Below are 16,004 nucleotides of genomic sequence, written 5' to 3' on the forward strand. Positions count from 1 at the left end.
AGTCAAAGATGTCAGAGAAAAATCAGCAGTTTGTGTCATTGAGGAGTAAAGGATGAACAGGTGCTCTCCAAACAAAAAAGTGACTGAGGAGGTTCCACACAAAATGAATACCAAGTACAAGGTGCAAAGGGGTTGAGAGAGGGTTGTTCAAGGGGAAATACAATTCAGGGTTCCTAGACTGAAAAAATATGAGGCAGACTTGGGAAGAAGGAAGGTTACATTCATTGATCAGAGTATGAACGGAAGTTGTTTGTATTTTATCCAGGAAAACAGTGGTGTTTAAATATTCTTTAGCTGTGAAAGTATTTTAAAATATCATTTGGCATCTTAGCTATAAAACAGATACACGTGGAACACCAGTGGTTGCAATGGTGAGCCAAATATCCAAAAAGCTTGTTGTCTATCCTTCTATCACAACCCCCTCGCCCAATGCACATGGCTGTATCCTCTAAGTTTAAGGAAATGATGTTGAGATAGTGGCTTTATGTTCATGCAAATAAGGCCTTCAGTAAGAGGAGGCCTTGGCTCATAATGAGTTGGAAGTGAAGCCTGAAAGCCTCTTAAAGAGCGAGCAGAAGAGCTAGAAGCCAAGGATACTCAGAGATTGAATTATGCATGGTGCTAGCTTTAGAAAATACCTGTGGCAGAAAGCACCTGTAGCACCCAGGACAAGTTCTGTAGGGTCCGAGGTGAGACTTTAATTTCAGATATATTGAGTTTTAGGGTTTGTCCTTAGAACCATGAGGATTTGAGGTAAAGGTACACCTTGGTGGTTGAGTTGAGGTATACTGAGACAAAGTGAGAGACTACACATATAAATGAATCTAGATGTGGAAGGATATAGTTTTAAGTTAGGAAAGTTTGAACATGTATATATACTGAGGGAAAAAACACTGGAGAGGAAGGCAAAGAGATGATTGATGGAGCAAGATGTCCAAGGAAGCAGACAGAAAAAAACAGGGTTAAAAACATTGGTGACTAGATCAGTCTTGGAATTAAAGAATTTGTTTTCTCATTTGGATCTTTGACCAGACCAATGCATAGACCTGTCTGTTACTGCCATCGCGGTCCTTTTCTCTTAAAGCAGCATGGGTTGACATGCTATGGCTTGTAATCACAACGGTCCTGATTAATACAAACGGTGACGTAAATTTTCCTTTTAAGATGAAAGGATGGGTGCCAATAACGTTGAGATTATGAGGCTCTTAGAGAAGTTATAAGGTCTTTTCTGATGCCTAAACTATTTCTCTGAACTTGGAAGCAAGATCATACACTAAAAGGTGTGAGTGGAGCAGGCCTGGATTTCAGGCTTGAGGACAGTAGTTATAATTTAACATTTGAAAAGGAAAGGAATGGAAAATAGAATGTAATAAGATTGCAGAGCAATATTTAGTCTATGTGATAAATGATTTGATGAAATTTAACGAACTATGGAAGACAATGTCAGTCAGATTTTTTGAATTTACTGAAAAACATTTCTCAGAAAAAACATCTCTTCTTAAATCTAGTTTTATGTTCACTTTTTTATCCCTTGTCTCTTGAATTGGGAATGTATGCATACTTAATCTGCATGAACTATTCGAACTTGAAAAAATAGTTACATGATCTGTTATTACTGATAATTGTATACATCAAATATTAATCACGTAAGTCATGTTAGAAACGCTTCTTATTAGAAAGGGAAAAATAATCATTCCCTCTAATGCTTACATTAATTCCCCTCTCTCCCTCAAGGTGTGTTTTCAGTCCCTTTTTAATTAAGAATAAATAATGAATATAATTTATCTGTATCTTAAAGAGACCCTATTGGCCTTGATTGAATGCAAATCAATTACTAATAATCTGTTTTGAACAAAGAGCATTGTTTTTCACATCATTTCTGAAGGATAATAGATATACTTTTAGATCATTAGGTGAAATGTCTATAGATTATATGTGTGTGTGTGTGTATATATGTATATATATATATATATATATACCATGTAAAGATACTTAAATATAGGTGTCTCCATATTTATATATTTGTGTATGTATACGTACACACATCCACTCAACATATTTTCTGTGTAAATATAGTATGTGGATGTCTATATTCTAAACACAACTTTGTAAAAACATGGTTTTTTTTAAATTTTACTTTCTGATCTCATAAATCAGGAAAGTTCAAACATGTTAATGTGTGAAACAAAAATAAATTCTATACCTGTATTCATTGTACTTCTGTGTAAAAGAAAGTATACCCCTAAACAATTTTCTAGAACAGTCATATCAACAGTCATATCAATTAAAAGTGTTTTATCCATATATGAAGAAAGAGAAATAAAAAGCACTTAGTTTTATTTTCATTGGTGCTATTCAAAAGATATGGTTGAAGAAACTTACTGTTCAACAGCCACCAACTTACAAATAATTCCTTTACTTAAGATGAACTTTTAAAACATGGCACTTTTTTTATAGATATAATGTCATAAATGCGTTCCCAGTTTCCCTGTATACCACATAAAGACAATTTATTCTACAAGTGGTTGAAATGGTGTATGTTGATAATAGAAAATAATTTTATGAAAGTCAATATTGTTACAAATAGAACACTCAGCTAAAGCTTCCCCATATGAATATTCAAGGCATAGTTGGACAAACTTCAAATATGGCATTCATCCATTGACATAACTAATACAAATCTGCACTATCATTTGATGTGAGGAGGAGATAGGTACACCAGTGAAGATAAGCAGTATTTTTCTGAAAAAGTAAAACGTGTGTGAAAAATGGGTTTTTAAATGTGCTTCACCATTGTCATAATTATCGTCATTTTGGATTCTCTTCTACTGTTAAATACTCTTCAGCTGATAAACCACTTGTATTATCTTCGTGTAGACTTAACAATCCATCTCCTTCTTTTCAATAGTCTTCTCTAAAAAGTCTTCCAATAGAAAAATTCAAAAATCCCTGACATCATTGAGTCCATGATAAGTGGTCTGATTAACTTTAACTTCTAGAAGATAAATCATTGCTACAAGTATGGCAATGAGAACCAAGAAATATGTTCTTCAAATGTTATTGAAAGTTACTATTTAGAGGGACTTATTTAATGCTCCAACAGTCGGTGTTTGCCCCATCACCAATGACCTAGTGAGTGATTTGGCCAAAAGTAGAACCCATGTACATGGATTTCAAAGCCCATGTCACCATTTTAATTATTACTCATCTGTCAGGCATGCAATTCTTTTAAGGTATTGCCCAAGGGTTTGCTTTTCTTAAGGTAAAGATTCAATAGGACAGTCTCTTTATTCCTAGCAGTATACAAATGAGATCTTAGAGCTCTGTTGGCAAACTTCCGGAACAAGAAGTATATAGAATCCGGAACAAGAAGTAGCACAAGATGCCTTGTAATGATTCTTCTCACTTCTTCTATAATCCATCTAAACATATATAACATACTACAATAAAAAGTAATATGGATCTTATACTTATTGTATGTTATGTTCAATAATATAAATTTCATATGAATTAAAGCATGGAATGTGCCAACAATCCAGTGTGGAAAGTTAAATCATTAGCTGCATATTGCAAAGGATAAAGTCATAGTACAGATTAGTTAAGTGATTTTTCAAAAAATCACACAGATTTACAGTATTATAAAATGGATTTTACCCCAGACCATCTAATTTCATAACCTGATTTGACATGTGTATAAAAGGCACTGCCTGTGGATTTCTGCTACTAGTTTGCTATACGACTTTAATTCACACTCCTCAGGGCTTAATTTTCCTCATCTGCAAAATATGTAACATGATAAATCAACATTTCCCAAAGTACGTGCCTCTAAACTCTCCTTTTGAAATGCTAATTTTGTGGAAAAAAAAGATATTCATAGTCAATGATTAGGAATACTAGGTTGAATGTCCATTTGAAAATGAAGATTCCTATACTTCTCCCTTTTCCCCCACCCTCAATCTAAGTGAGGGTTCATGGAACGTAATTTAGTAATTTTAGATAAGGGGATCTCAAATCCTATTTTACTCCAATGTACTCTACTGTACGCTATTCTATATTATTTTATTTATTTTCAATATTGTGACCATCCAGTCCCTATCTCGTTTTACACACGCACACATATACACCCACACATACTTAATGTAGTGTGAGGTATACTATTACAGCTTGAAGATGTAAGAAAAAGCATACAACCTATAAGTTAAATCTTAAAGTCTTTTTATCATTTCTGATGCTCGGACCATAAGCTTTGTTTAAACCACAAGGCTTTGTGGTTTAAATGTGAGAGGAATTTATATTTTCTCTTTAAAATTCAGTATGTAATAGATCTATTTTGTACATTTCTAATGAAACATTATTTGCTTAATTGCTTCATTTTATTTTATCTTTTCCCCATACTATTTAAGGTAGTTAACAGCAGGGGTCCTTCAGGCAGCCATTATCTCCCAGCTCCAACACTCCGTAGCCTTATAATTAAAAAATAGTCAAGTACATAAGCTTTTCATAGTTTCATCATCTGTAAATGGGTTAAAAATGTCATCTTTTTTCATGTAAGTGTTGTGATAACAAGCACAGTACTTGTCACGGATGGAACACTCAGTAAGCATTAGCTTTGACTGTAACTTCAGAACTATCTTAGTTTTGATTTTAAGGAGAGTCCTCTATGCTTATCTTGGTTTGTGCTACAGTTGGGAATTGTATAAAAATTCATGGTAGAGACATTTTTTATCATCTTTGTCAAGAAAAGTTTTCTTGCAACACCTGCCAGTTTAACTTAGAAGCTACCATTCCCCATCCCTAGTAGCTAGAAACATTTTAGTAGACTGTTCAGAATGTTGTTGGCAGGGTGTTGTTTGTTTTTTATTTCTACCCAGAACTTCCACTGAACAGGAAAATTCATGTGAATGTATGGGATGAGTATGTCTCCGTCCCCAGATCATAAAAGATTCTCCTTATAAAATGGAGGCTGTTTTGTCTGACATCATTTCCAACTATACTTCAATTCGTGACCCTCTTTAGCTATGAGAACTGATTTGAGTCTCCAAATTAACTGCAAAACTTTACCAAGGTCACATCATTTTAAGTAGTAGAACTAGAATAAAATCCATTTTGGAATAATTTCAGAGACGTCATGCTGTCCTTTTTGCATTGTCTATATATTTCCTACAGCATCAAAGTTAACGGAGAGCAATACTCACCTAATGAATACATTGAGTTATTTGTTTAAAGCCTTTGATTTTTTTCAAATCCATGCTGCTTATTTCAGAAAAGAAGCATTTTAGATTTTTTTAATTGCAGTGTCAGAGCTAATTAACAATTATGTTTTTCTCAACTACTACTTGTTTTATCATCGTTTCCTTTCATATATACTTTGCAAATTAATAAGTGGTTCGCTTTGCAAAGTGCCAAACATGGCAAAATTTCCTAGACTAGGCTGAATATGTAAGTATTACATGCATCACCTACTCAATTTGGCTTGAATCAGTATTAGTTTCAAAGTGTATATTTTGTTAAAAAAAGTTTTATCCCCCTCTTGTTCTGATTTCAATTATACTTAATATCTGCACATTCAAAAACACCAGAATTTTAGGGCATTTTTATCTTCAATTTTAAGACATATTCCTTTCTACTTGACAAACCCAGATGAGGTGGACATTCCATTCTTTTGTTTGCATTATAATTTTAGGAGACGATATACACTTTAAGCAGGAAAAAAAATCTTTATTCATGGTGGATACAAAGGGACAATTCTAAGAGTTACTTTTACTTAACTCATAGCAGTCAGGATATTAAATCTTCACAGGACATACTCTTTCAGCATAAAGTTAGGTTTTTTCTTAGAATCTGTTTTTAAATAAAGGCAGTGTTGGTTTCAAGATTTTAAACATTCAAACATCTACTGTGTTTCTTTTATCTTCTTGCTGGTGATAAGTAAGAATGTGGGTGCTTTAAATCCTTTTGACGCGTCTGTCACTAGCACAATAAACTCTCCTCCTGTGCTGAAGAGGCCCTTGTCTGTCGCTGGGATCCCTCTAGAGGTGAAGATTGCCATGTGGGCTTTCTAACGACTTCCTAAAATGTAACCTCCTCATCTAGGCTGCCATCTCTAGCGTGACAGATTGCGTAGATGATTCCATCATCGGATCACACTGTGTTTTACCATTTGCGGCCAGGTGTCATCTTTGGAGAAGAGAGTTAAGCTTTTGTCAGAGAGTATTTCTCTTGTTTCACTTAACTTCGACTCACCTTTTGGTATTGAAAGAATAAAAAATACAAACTGATAAGGCTATCCCCAGGCAGAGTTTTCATCCTACTCAAGGCAGTCGCAGCAGTTATAAAGATCCTTCAATAATCTGTCAAAAACTGACATCACTGTGTAAAGAGCTGTTCATTTCTATCTCTCATTTTGGATTGATGTACGTGCAGTTTTATATCCTTCGGTTCGATATAACATTTGGCCTTTCATGTTCTCAGTTTCAGCTACAGGGAATTCAAAGCTATTTCAAAGCATAATTATATCAATCTGCATATAAAAGGCTATATGTCCTACAGAGGGTCGGATGGAAAAGTAAACTCTTTCAAAGAAGAAAATTAGAAGTATTTCCCACAACTAAAATTCACTACAGTTAATACATTTTTTATCTGATAAGAAGTTTTTTTAAGCCAATAGAAGATTAATCCAGAAAATGATGGGGACATTTTTGTAAGGTAGGGAGGAGAAGAGGAATGGAGACCTGAAAATTGAGGAGGAAAGCAAAGGAATGGTACAAGTACATTATACAAATCATTTGTGAAAATGGTCACATCGCGCAAGAAAAATCAGTGCTTACAATCCTGTAACAGACAACAGGATTCTCACTTATATATTGTATTAGTTATCTATTGCTGCATAACAATATACCCCAAAACATATTATTATACCATAATTGGTGTGGTTCAAAATCCTTGGTGCAGCTTACCTGGATGGCTCTGGCTGTGGTCTCTCTTGAGATACACAGACTCTTGGCAGGAGACATGGTCGGTTGCCTTTGAAGATGCAACTTAGGCAGAGGGTCTGCATCCAAGCTCACTCACATGATGGTTGATAGGCCTCATTCTCTTGCCACCTGTGTCTTACCTCAGAGCTGCCTCTATGACATCTCCACAAGCAATCCAAAAGAGAATGAGAAAGGAAACAAGAAGGTCCCCAAGATGGAAACCATCGCCTTTTTATAACTAATGTCAGAAGTGACATCTCCTCACTCTACCACATTCTATTTCTTAGAAGTGGGTTACTCTATCCCACCCACCTTCAAGGGAAGAGGGCTACTCAAGCATGTGAATACCAGGAGGTAGAAATCATTATGGACCATCCCAGAGGCTACCTACCCCACATAGATATACTCATATTAAGTTGCTTCGGGTACTTTTTGACACTACAAAAGACTTTTCAAACTACAAGCCCTGTAAATGAAACTGAAAGTAATTGCTATCACACAACTTTTGCAGTTTTATTTTGTTCCAATTATTTGCTCTACAATTATAATCTTGCTAGTTATAGAAAGTTTCATAACTTGAAAATGATGAGTACAGTTACTTAAATCTTTAAAATAATTGTTTTTATCTTTTTTTACCATGAAAAAATTGAGATTAAAAAAACCTCACAGGGCTTCCCTGGTGGTGCAGTGGTTGAGAATCTGCCTGCTAATGCAGGGAACACGGGTTTGGGCCCTGGTCTGGGAAGATCCCACATGCCGCGGAGCAACTAGGCCCGTGAGCCACAACTACTGAGCCTGTGCGTCTGGAGCATGTGCTCTGCAACAAGAGAGGCTGCGATAGTGAGAGGCCTGCGCACCACGAAGAAGAGTGGCCCCCGCTTGCCACAACTAGAGAAAGCCCTCGCACAGAAACAAAGACCCAACACAGCCAAAAGTAAAAAATAAAATTAATTTAAAAACTGCAAAAAAAACACAAACCTCACAAACATAATTGTGTAAATTCTGGAGCTAACAAGATACTTAGCACTGAAGTTATGTAGCATATGGTTATCCTAGTCCCAAACAGTAAAATGTGTCTGTATGTGCCAGCTCTTAATTACCAGCTCCTTAACACTCAGGTGTCAATTGCTGGTGGCAAAGGCAATACCCAAATGGCCTAGTTTCTGTCATGCACAGTGTAATTAAATTGACCTCAAGTACTGAAGCTTGCAAGTTGCCTGATACTATTTGGACACTAATTTCAGGCACTATTCAAAGTAGAGTAATATGGTGAATAAACCAATGTAATGAAAGAAAAGCTCTGTTGGGGTTTAAAGTGTATTTTCATATGTAATTAATCTTTTAGACAATTGTATAAATAATCACCATTCTAATCTATGTCAAATATAACAATGCATATCACATATTTGATATTAACCTTATTGAACTAAAACTCCACTCAATCTCAAGATAAGGATAAATTTGTTACCCATCAAAGTGAAAAATAAATTACTATAATAGTTGCATTTGGGGAAAATGGAATTACATATGATATTTTGTGATCTCATTTATTGATTTGTAATGAGAGAAATGAATTATTTATATTTGTATTTAGATTATCAATTTCCAAATATGATCCAACATGACACATATTAGTGATATAGCCTTAACAACAACAAAAATATGCTAACAATATTATATATTATAGTATAGTATATTATATATACTATACAAACTCCCACAGATCTAATGAATCTTCATGACATTCTCTGTCATACTTTGCTCATGAGCCCAAAGCTCATTTTCAAGCTTCCAGTTAAAGATAGAAAGAAAGTGAATCCATGCACTAACATTCACTCTTCCCAAAACTTCACTAACTCAAAAGAAAAATTTAAAGGTAAAACCTACAAAAACAAATAAAAGACAAATAAAAAAGTGAAGAAAACAACTGTGACAATATTTTGGAAGTTCGGAAGTAGATCAATAAATTATAATTGACTCTGTGGTTTTGAAAATATTTAATCTTTAGCTGGAAGTTTAGAGTATGAAGAAGAAATCTGATTTATCCCACAGAAAATTCCAAAGGCTCAGGAATTGAGAGAACAAATTATTTATGAAGTGAAAGTGAATATAAAAATAAAAAGAACGATAAAAAATGTCATTAGACCTCCAAGTTGCCTTCATGGACAGTGCACATATAGGTGATCAATTATCCCCTCTGGTTAGAAGACAGGAGATTTATTCTTTAAGGAGGTTAAAAGAGAGATTCCTGGATTGGAAGGCAGCAGGCACTGTTTAATGTGAGACCATCATACCAAGAAAACTTTGGATCTTGCATCTTTTCTCAATTAGCTTTCAGAATGCAAATGCCCAAGCTTTTACCTCCATGCAGAAGCCACCAAGACATTTATCTTGGTGCTTAAACCAAGAAAAAATATACCTAACATATTGATATTGGCGATTCCTTAATTATATGGTCCAGCCAGATCACCCTACAAAGAAAGATATGCCACAAGCCCTCCAAAGAAGCACAGAGCTGTCAGCATTTTCTGAGTACTGTTCTTAATTCTGAGAAGACAGCCAAGTATCACAGGACATTTGCAAAAAATCTCTACCATATTCCTGGAAACACTATTCAGGGAAAATAAAATGTAATACGAACCATCATCAACAGCTTGAGATGAATAAGAGAAAATATTTCATACCTGAAAAAGTTCAAAATAGCTTAAAAGAGAAATATTCAGAAAACAAAAGGAACTCTTAGATTTAAAATAATAATAAAATAATTAAATAACAAGCTTAATAGAATGTTGGAAGAGAAACCTGAGAAAATCTCCCAGAAAGTAGATTTTAAAAATACAGAAAATATGGAAGAAAAAGTGACGAAAATTTGTAGGTCAGTAGAGGAGTTTCAACTTACAAATAAGGAATTGAAAGAGATGCAGAAAATAGGAAATGAAAGGAATAATTCAGAAAAATTCCCCAAAACTGAAAGTCTTCAGTTTAAAGATCAAGCTACTAAGTACCTGCAATGTGGTTGAAAATGATGTCTTGATTACTATAGCTTTGTAGTATAGTCTGAAGTCAAGGAGCCTGATTCCTCCAGCTCCATTTTTCTTTCTCAAGATTGCTTTGGCTGTTTGAGGTCTTTTGTGTTTCCATATAAATTGTGAAATTTTTTGTTCTAGTTCTGTGAAAAATGCCATTGGTAGTTTGATACAGATTGCATTGAATCTGTAGACTGCATTGGGTGGTATAGTCATTTTCACAATGTTGATTCTTCCAATTCAAGAACATGATATATCTCTCCATCTGTTTGTATCATCTTTAATTTCTTTCATCAGTGTCTTATAGTTTCTTGCATACAGGGCTTTTGTCTCCTTAGGTAGGTTTATTCCTAGGTATTTTATTCCTTTTGTTGCAGTGGTAAATGGGAGTGTTTCCTTAATTTCACTTTCAGAATTTTCAACATTAGTGTATAGGAATGCAAGAGATTTCTGTGCATTAATTTTGTATCTGTAATCCTACCAAATTCATTGATTAGATCTAGTAGTTTTCTGGTAACATCTTTAGGATTCTCTATGTATAGTATCATGTCATCTGCAAACAGTGACAGTTTTACTTCTTCTTTTACTTCTTCTTTTCTGATTTGGATTCCTTTTATTTCTTTTTCTTCTCTGATTGTTGTGGCTAAGACTTCCAAAGCTATGTTGAATAATAGTGGTGGCAGTGGGCAACCTTGTCTTGTACCTGATCTTAGAGGAAATGGTTTCAGTTTTTCACCATTGAGAACGATGTTGGCTGTGGGTTTGTCACATATGGCCTTTATTATGTTAAGGTATGTTAAGGTAAGTTCCCTCTATGCCTACTTTCTGGAGAGTTTTTATCATAAATGGGTGTTGAATTTTGTTGAAAGCTTTATCTGAATCTATTGAGTTGATTATATGGTTTTTATCCTTCAATTTGTTAATATGGTGTATCACATTTTGTGATATTGTATGCACATATTGAAGAATCCTTGCATTCCTGGGATAAACCCCACTTATAGTGTACGATCCCATTAATGTGCTGTTGGATTCTGTTTACTAGTATTTTGTTGACGACTTTTGCATCTGTGTTCATCAGTGATATTGGCCTGTAGTTTTCTTTTTTTGCCTGGTTTTGGTATCAGGGTGATGGTGGCCTCATAGAATGAGTTTGGGAGTGTTCCTCCCTCTGCTATATTTTGGAAGAGTTTGAGAAGGATAAGTGTTAGTGCTTCTCTAAATGTGTGATAGATTTCGCCTATGAAGCCATCTGGTCCTCAGCGTTATTTTGTTGGAAGATTTTTAATCACAGTTTCAATTTCAGTGCCTGTGATTGGTCTGTTTATATTTTCTATTTCTTCCTGGTTCAGTCTTGGAAGGTTGTGCTTTTCTAATAATTTGTCCACTTCTTCCAGGTTGTCCATTTTATTGGCATATAGTTGCTTGTAGTAATCTCTCATGATCCTTTGTGTTTCCGCAGTATCAGTTGTTACTTCTCCTTTTTCATTTCTATTTCTGTTGACTTGAGACTTCTCCATTTTTTTCTTGATGAGTCTGGTTAATGGTTTATCAATTTTGTTTATCTTCTCAAAGAAATAGCTTTTCGTTTTATTGATCTTTGCTATCATTTCCTTTTTTTTTTTTTTTTTTGCGGTATACGGGCCTCACTGCTGTGGCCTCTCCCGTTGTGGAGCACAGGCTCTGGATGCACAGGCTCAGTGGCCATGGCTCATGGGCCCAGCCACTCTGCAGCACGCGAGATCCTCCTGGACCGGGGCACGAACCCATGTCCCCTGCATTGGCAGGTGGACTCTCAACCACTGTGCCACCAGGGGAGCCCCCTTCATTTTTTTTCATTTATTTCTGATCTGATCTTTATGATTTCTTTCCTTCTGCTAACTTTGGGGGTTGTTTTGTTCTACTTTCTCTAATTGCTTTAGGTGTAACGTTAGGTTGTTTATTTTAGATTTTTCTTGTTTCTTGAGGTAGGATTGTATTGCTATAAACTTCCCTCTTACAACTGCTTTTGCTGCATCCCATAGGTTTTGGGTTGTCGTGTTTTCATTGTCAATTTTTTCTAGGTATTTTTTGATTTCTTCAGTGATCTCTTGGTTATTTAGTAGCATATTGTTTAGCTGCCATGTGTTTGTATATTTTATAGTTTTTTTCCTGTAATTGATATCTAGTCTCATAGCGTTGTGGTCAGAAAAGATACTTGATACAATTTCAATTTTCTTAAATTTACCAAGGCTTGATTTGTGACCCAAGATATGATCTATCCTGGAGAATGTTCCATAAGCACTTGAGAAGAAAATGCATTCTGTTGTTTTTGGATGGAATGTCCTATAAGTGTCAATTAAGTCCATCTTGTTTAATGTATCATTTAAAGCTTGTGTTTCCTTATTTATTTTCATTTTGGATGATCTATCCATTGGTGAAAGTGGGGTGTTAAAGTCCCCTACTATGATTGTGTTACTGTTGATTTCCCCTTTTATGGCTGTTAGTATTTGCCTTATGTATTGAGATGCTCCTATGTGGGATGCATAAATATTTACAATTGTGATACCTTCTTCTTGGATTGATCCTAGCATCTTTCTTTGTTCTTGTAATAGTCTTTATTTTAAAGTCTATTCTGTCTGATATGAGAATTGCTACTCCAGCTTTCTTTGATTTCCATTTGCCTGGAATATCTTTTTCCATCCCCTCACTTTCAGTCTGTATGTGTCCCTCGGTCTGAAGTGGGTGTCTGGTAGACAGCATATATATGGGTCTTGTTTTTGTATCCATTCAGCCAGTCTATGTCTTTCGGTTGGAGCATTTAATCCATTTACATTTAAGGTAATTATGGATATGTATGTTCCTATTACCATTTTCTTAATTGTTTTGAGTTTGTTTCTGTAGGTCTTTTCCTTCTCTTGTGTTTCCTGCCTAGAGAAGTTCCTTTAGCATTTGTTGTAAAGCTGGTTTGGTGGTGCTGAATTCTTTTAGTTTTTGCTTGTCTATAAAGGTTTTAATTTCTCCATCGAATCTGAATGAGATCCTTGCTGGGTAGAGTAATCTTGGCTGTAGGTTTTTCCCTTTCATCACTTTAAATATGTCCTGCCACTCCCTTCTGGCTTGCAGACTTTCTGCTGAAAGATCAGCTGTTAACCTTATGGGGATTCCCTTGTATGTTTGTTATTTTTCCCTTGCTGCCTTTAATATGTTTTCTTTGTATATAATTTTTGATAGTTTGATTAATATGTGTCTTGGCATGTTTCTCCTTGAATTTATCCTTTATGGGACTCTCTGTGCTTCCTGGACTTGATTGACTATTTGCTTTCCCATGTTAGGGAAGTTTTCAACTATAATCTCTTCAAATATTTTCTCAGACACTTTCTTTTTCTGTTCTTCTTCTGGAACGTCTATAATTCGAATGTTGGTGCATTTAATGTTGTCCCAGGGGTCTCTGAGACTGTCCTCAATTCTTTTCATTCTTTTTTCTTTATTCTGCTCTGTGGTAGTTATTTCCACTATTTTATCTTCCAGGTCACTTATCCGTTCTTCTGCCTCAGTTATTCTGCTGTTGGTTCCCTTTAGAGAATTTTTAATTTCATTTATTGTGTTGTTCATCACTGTTTGTTTCATCTTTAGTTCCTCTAGGTCCTTTTTAAACATTTCTTGTGTTTTCTCCATTCTATTTCCAAGATTTTGTATCATCTTTATTATCATTACTCTGAATTCTTCTTCAGGTAGACTGCCTATTTCCTCTTCATTCGTTTGGTCTGGTGGGTTTTTACCTTGCTCCTTCATCTGCTGTGTGCTTCTCTGTCTTCTCATTTTGTTTAACTTACTGTTTGGGGTCTCCTTTTCACAGGCTGCAGGTTTGTAGCTCCTGTTGCTTTTGGTGTCTGCTCCCAGTGGGTAAGGTTGGTTCAGTGGCTTGTGTAGGCTTCCTGGTGGAAGGGTCTGGTGCCTGTGTTCTGATGGGCAGAGCTGGATCTTGTCTTTCTGGTAGGCAGGGCCACGTCCAGTGGTGGGCTTGAGGGTGTCTGTGAACATAGTATGAATTTAGGCAGCCTCTCTGCTAATGGGTGGGGTTGTGTTCCTGTCTTGCTAGTTGTTTGGCATTGGCTGTCCAGCACTGGAATCACTGGCCGTTGGGTGGAGCTGGGTCTTAGCGTTGAGATGGAGATCTCTGGGAGAGCTCTTGCCAATTGATATTACTTGGGGCTGGGAGGTCTCTGATGGTCCAATGTCCTGATCTTGGCTCTCCCACCTCAGAGGCTCTGGCCTGACACCAGGCCGGAGCACCAAGACCCTTTCTGCCACATTTCTCAGAAGAAAAGGGAGGAAAAAAAGAAAGAAAATAAATTAATTAATAAAGAAAAAAATTATCAAAAATAATAATAAAAAGAAGAGAACAATAAACAAATCCACCAATGTTAAGAAGAGCTAAACACTAAACTAAGATAAATATGAATATCAGAAACAAATCAGTCTCAGACAGCAAACTCCAAGTCTACAGTTGCTCCCAAAGTCCACCACCATAATTTTGGGATGATTTGTTGTCTATTCAGGTATTCCACAGATGCAGAGTACATCAATTGACTGTGGGGATTTAATCCGCTGCTCCTGTGGCTGCTGGGAGAGGTTTCCCTTTCTCGTCTTTGTTTGCACAGCTCCCGGGGATCAGCTTTGGATTTGGCCCCGCCTCTGCATGTGCGTCACCCTCAGGCATCTGTTCCTGCCCAGACAGGGTGTTAAAGCAGCTGCTGATTAGGGGGCTCTTGCTTATTCAGGCCAGGGTAGGGAGGGGTACAGTAGTTATTATTGGAATGCAGGTTGAGCCTGCGGTGACAGAGGCCTGTGTGACGTTGCACCAGCCTGAGATGCGCTGTGCGTTCTCCCAGGGTAGTTGTCCCTGGATCACAGGACCCTGGCTGTGCCGGGCTGCACAGTCTCTCAGGGGGGTGGTATGGATAGTCACCTGTGCTTGCACACAGGATTTTGGTGGCTGCCGGAGCAGCCTTAGCATCTCATGCCCATCTCTGTGGTCTGAGCTGATAGCCGTGGCTCAAGCCCATCCTGTGAACCTCGTTTAGGTGGTGCTCTGAATCCCCCCTCCTCGCGCACCCTGAAACAATGGTCTCTTGCCTTTTTGGCAGGTCCAGACCTTTTCCCGGACTCCCTCCCGGCTAGCTGTGGCGCACTAGCCCCCTTCAGGCTGTGTTCACGCAGCCAACCCCAGTCCTCACCCTGGGATCTGATCTCTGAAGCCCGAACCTCAGCTCCCAGCCCCCGCCCGCCCCAGCGGGTGAGCAGACAAGCCTCTCGGGCTGGTGAGTGCTGGTCGGCACCGATCCTCTCTGCGGGAATCTCTCTGCTTTGCCCTCCGCACCCCTGTTGCTGTGCTCTCCTCCGTGGCTCCGAAGCTACACCCCATTCCCGCCAGTGAGGGGTCTTCCTAGTGTGTGGAAACCTTTCCTCCTTCACAGCTCCCTCCCAGAGGTACAGGTCCCGTTCTCTATTCTTTTGTCTGTCGTTTCTTTTTACTTTTGCCCTACCCAGGTACGTGGGGAGTTTCTTGCCTTTTGGGAAGTCTGAGGTCTTCTGCCAGCATTCAGTAGGTGTTCTGTAGGAGTTATTCCACATGTAGGTGTATTTTTGATGTATTTGTGGGGAGGAAGGTGATCTCCATGTCTTACTCCTCCACCATCTTGAAGGTCCGCCCCCCAACTTGGAAGTATTTTTGATACCAGTTTTTTTTTGTTTTTTTTTAATAGTTAGTTAGTTGCACCAGGTCTTAGTTGTGGCAGGCAGGCTCCTTAGTTGCGGCTCACCAGCTCCTTAGTTGTGGCATGCAAACTCTTAGTTGCAGCATGCATGTGGGATCTATTTCCTTGACCAGGGATCGATCCCGGGCCCCTACATTGGGCGTGTGGAATTTTATCCACTGTGCCACCAGGGAAGTCCCCTGAAAATGCTTTTGTTCTCAAGAGAACAACAATTGTTGTTAGCTGACTATACCTACGCACAATGTTCT

This window comes from Phocoena sinus, chromosome 5 (assembly GCF_008692025.1).
Source record: "Phocoena sinus isolate mPhoSin1 chromosome 5, mPhoSin1.pri, whole genome shotgun sequence".
NCBI lineage: Eukaryota > Metazoa > Chordata > Mammalia > Artiodactyla > Phocoenidae > Phocoena > Phocoena sinus.